This window comes from Cryptotermes secundus, unplaced genomic scaffold (genome assembly GCF_002891405.2).
Source record: "Cryptotermes secundus unplaced genomic scaffold, Csec_1.0 scaffold1265, whole genome shotgun sequence".
Classification (NCBI taxonomy): Eukaryota; Metazoa; Arthropoda; class Insecta; order Blattodea; family Kalotermitidae; genus Cryptotermes; species Cryptotermes secundus.
This window is the reverse complement of record NW_019723926.1, coordinates 51,354-55,679: the sequence shown is the minus strand read 5'-3', so window position 1 is coordinate 55,679 and position 4,326 is coordinate 51,354. Positions and strand designations below refer to the sequence as shown.

The 4,326-nt window shown below is 43.4% G+C and overlaps 1 protein-coding gene across 1 annotated transcript in view; it reads left to right on the top strand.

The window, feature by feature from the left end:
* The first annotated feature begins 503 nt into the window (after nt 1–503).
* The window catches only part of LOC111862196, a 47,887-nt gene continuing 44,064 nt past the window's right edge, over nt 504–4,326 (top strand). Inside the window, exon 1 of the mRNA XM_023847391.2 lies at nt 504–529. The gene's annotated coding sequence lies outside the window, so the exon portion shown is untranslated. The remainder of the gene's footprint in view (nt 530–4,326) is intronic.

The following is a 4,326-nucleotide window of genomic DNA, read 5'->3' as shown; positions in this document are numbered from 1 at the left end:
AAACAGAAGAAGTGTATGAGCAGTTTGCGAGGTTAATCTTGATAACTCATAATCGATTCCTTATAAATCATTCACATCTACAGATAGAGCTGTAAATTGAAAACAAAACATATCTCAGGTTTACAGCTTTTAATGATACTGATTTCCATGATGATGCTTCAAATTACACCTACCTCCATATACGTAGCCGGCCCAGGAAAGCGATCCATTGCTTGACAACGGGCGGTAAACACTCAAAAACCTTGCTAGGCAACAAACAATAAACAGGCTCCCACGCTAATAAACACGCGAACTGTTGCTAGGTAATAACTCTCTCAGCAATAGATTGAGGACATAAAGTTTTCTGTGCTGCCCGTGACAATGCTATATAGTGAGAACTGCCTGGACTTCTTCGTAATCTGTGCAGTACTTTGCCGTAGAGCTGTGCATGGACAGTTGTTCGTGGTTCGCTGTGAGGAATTTCCACTGTTAGCAGAAATAACCTACCTGTGGCCAGTGCTGGATATAACAGATTGAGAGGATTTACTGAGTAAGTGTTTATATGTATATTTTATAATTTAGCAAAAGTGTTATTGGCACGACATAACGACAGGAAACAGATGTTTTGAAAATATGGCACAGTTCAGATATTTGGGAACGATGATAAGAAATCGAAATCTGATTGAGGAGGAAATTAGGAGCAGTCTGAACTCGGATAATGCTTGCTACCATTCGGTCCAGAACCTTTTGTCTTCTCGTCTGCTGTCAAAAACATAAAAATTAGAATACACAAAACTATTATGGGGTTTCTTAATGTGTAGTCTTGTCATTACTCCGATGACAACCCACTTTTTCGGAACAGTTTGTTGGCCCTGAAAAGGACCGTGGTTGCTGAGATGCATGGCCAGTGAGGTAGCGCGGCGCGCGCCGGTAAGGAGAGAGGTTAGTTGCGGTGAGAGGCCTGGCCGCAGTGCGGCCGTGGCTGGAGGTTGCGTGGTTGCCGTGCGGCAGCGTGAGTTGGAGGTTGCTTGATCGCGGCGTGGCGGCTGCTGGTGAAAGGCTAGTCGTGGAGCGCGGTCGTAGGAGTTATGAGGCAGTGGCTACGCCAGACGCCCAGTGGGTCGGACAGTAACACGACCACCGGCGAGTCCAGGCGCTATGCCCCAGTGAGTCGGGTGTGAGAGAGCCGGAGTGCCGAGGCAGTCGTGCCTGGCGCAGCCTGCCGATGCCTCCGAAGACCGAGCGCTGGCAACGAAGCCTGCTGGCTGATGTAGCTTGATCGAAGACTGCAATCGGACTGATGATGAACTGAACTGATTGGTTAGCGCGCGTGATGGTGAAAAGTGATGCGAAGAGCGAGCGTTGCAGAAAAGAGTGATAATGTGGGATGTTCCCACACTATAATTTTGCCTGTGGCTCATGAGTGCGAAACTTGGTCTCTGATATTAACGCAGGAACATAGACTGAGGGTGTTTCAGAACAGGGTATTGAGGAGAATATTTGGAACGGAAAGGGATGAAGTGACAGGAGGTTGGAGGAAAGTGCATAATGAGGAGTTTCATAACTTGTATCTTCTCACAGTATAATTAGAATGATCAAGTAAAGGAGAATGAGGTGGGAAGGACATGTAGCACGAATGGGGGAGACGAGGAATGCATATAGGATATTGGTGGGAAGGCCCGAAGGAAAAAGACCACTGGTAAGACAAGGCGTAGGTGGGTGAGCTATTAAAATGAATCTTAGAGAGATAGGATGGGATGGTATAGATTGGATTTATCTGGCTCAGGATAGGGACCAGTGAAGGGTTCTTATGAACACAGCAATGAGCCTTCGGGTTCCACGAACTGCTGGGAAAATAATTGAGTAGCTGCAGATTTGGCTTTCCCTTCACTAACATGTGAGAGTTGTAAGCATTTTCGTCCCTTTAAGCCACTAGCTAATTTTCTATTCTCCGTATTCAAGGAGTACTACCACATTTTCAAAAGATCAATTCTCTTGCTGCCATTCATATGTCATATTTATCATACATTGATAACACTGTTAAATTTCAACATATATGCAACATAAAATCACGAGCACAACGAAAAGTGGAATTATAGAACTGCACTTTGCGTGACATAATAATTTCTCACTTTAAATTCCATCATTTTGTGTATGGCGCATAGTGTGCAGATTAACAGACGTTGTAGTAAAGTGACTGCCATTTTGTATTTTGACATAAAGAGAGAAATGTATACTTGTGTACTGTTCTGTTCAGAAAATATGATGAATCAGTAATCCCAGATTTCATGGCAATGAGAGTAAATCTAAGGATTTGTTTATTGGGGAATGGAATGTCAGAAATATTTTGGTTACAAGTCATGAAATGGTCTATATTTGGAAGAATATATGATAGGAATTCTAGCCATCCACTTCCCAAATTCACAAATGAACATAGGCCATGATATTATCTCTGATTCTGCAAGTAACTTTTGATATTTGCACTACTGTTTTAATAAGATAAGAAAAAGTAAAGGTATTCTTGCAACAGCATGTGATCGCTCATAAGTTTGTGAGAAGTCGTGTTTCCCATATCTTTTAGACAGTCGGCTCACAAATGTCGGTAATGCTGTCAGTCTCACGTGCCAGGCACCTTTTACTCCCCAGGAAGATTTCTGGTACTACATTCTGCGTTCAAAATAAATCTGGGAATCTTTGGCGCAGCGTAGGACGACAGCATGGATGCGTGCACTTTATAAAGCGTACGAGTATAACGGTGATAGGGCGTGGAAAGATATAGGGGACAGATTACAGACGCCATACTAGGCGAGTAGAGTCGATCATCTTAGAAAAATAAGGGCCAGAAAAATGAGAACAGATGTCGGGAAGTTTTCCTTTGTGAATAGGACCATCGCTGACTGGAACCACTTACCAGAAGGGGTGATTGGGACTCCCCCCCCCCGTTAAAGCGCATATATTTAGAAAGAAGGTTAGGAAAGCAAAATCAGTAGGGCAAGTGAAGTGAAGCAGAGTGAAGTGTAGTGAAGTGATTTTTAGATAGAGGGCTGGGATAGCTCCGATAGTATAGAGACAAACTACAGACTTGACGGCCTGGGTTTAATTCCCGGAATTTTCAGATTGTTTTCTAATGTTCATTGTATTTGTTTATCTGTTCATTGTACTTATTTATGTTCACTGTTCTTGTATATGTTCATTGTACTTGTTTATGTTCATTGTTCTTGTATATGTTCATTGTACTTGTATTAGGTCATTGTACTTGTATTGTGCCTTAAGATGTATGTGCTGTATCTTTGTTGAATGTGTATGTCCGTTTTTGTAAACACTGCCACCGGGCATAAGCCGAATTGCAGTAAATCATAAATATATATTCTCTTAGAGACCGAGGCGACCATAGGTCCATAGTGCGCCTGCAAGGATTAGGTCAATTGAAAAAATTCAATGACCTCATCGGGAATCGAACTCGCCACCTCCCGGTTTGTAGCATAGTGCCTCAAACAACTACGCTTGTGGGAATTAATAGACAAATACGCTGTTTTCCTTTAGAAAAACTCCCTAAGAACAGAGATGCACAAAATCATCTTTCACACATTATAAAGCATATTGTAACAAGAAGAAAGTCGTCTTCTGGGGTTTGGCGCCATGTATTCTTCGTTTTGGCCGACGTTTCGGAGGAACGTATCGCCTCCAACTTCAGAGCAGGTGAATGGCTTGTGAATGCAGAGAGCAGTAGCTGTAGTGATTAGGAAGGCGAGGTCGAGGGTCATGTTACAACTGACGGTCGGTCAGTCTGTCTGTCTTGGTGTCGAGCCCCAGCTGGGGCTCCTGACCAGATATTTCTTTTGAAAAAAAGTTACTGTCTTGTCTATGTGTAGCGCCCTCTCTGACGAGAGGTCGGGTCTGTCATCTGTTAGTCAGTCAGTATTAAGTCTGTGTAAGATTTGAGGCTTTTACGGCGGTGACTATGAAGAAAGCAGTCTTCTGGGATTTGGCACCGTGTATATGTGGGGTTAACACCACATATACACGGTGCCAAATTTGTATTAAGTCTGTTGTCTGCATTTACATACATTTACAAATACACACTTAATCCTTACTTCTATGTACAATATATACACAGCCTCTGTCAGTCCAGGCTAGGTACAGCAGATTATGCTCTTTATATATAACGTCGCGTTACTACGGTAATAGGCGAGTTCCCGCCCCGCCACTCCCCTCCGCGGTGACGTCACCGAGCGTTGCGCATTGCGGGGTGATTACTCGCCTATTACGCAAGCGCTACGTTACCGCCGGGGAGGTGGGGCGGTAGGGATCAACATGTCACAATATATATATGTATATATATATTTT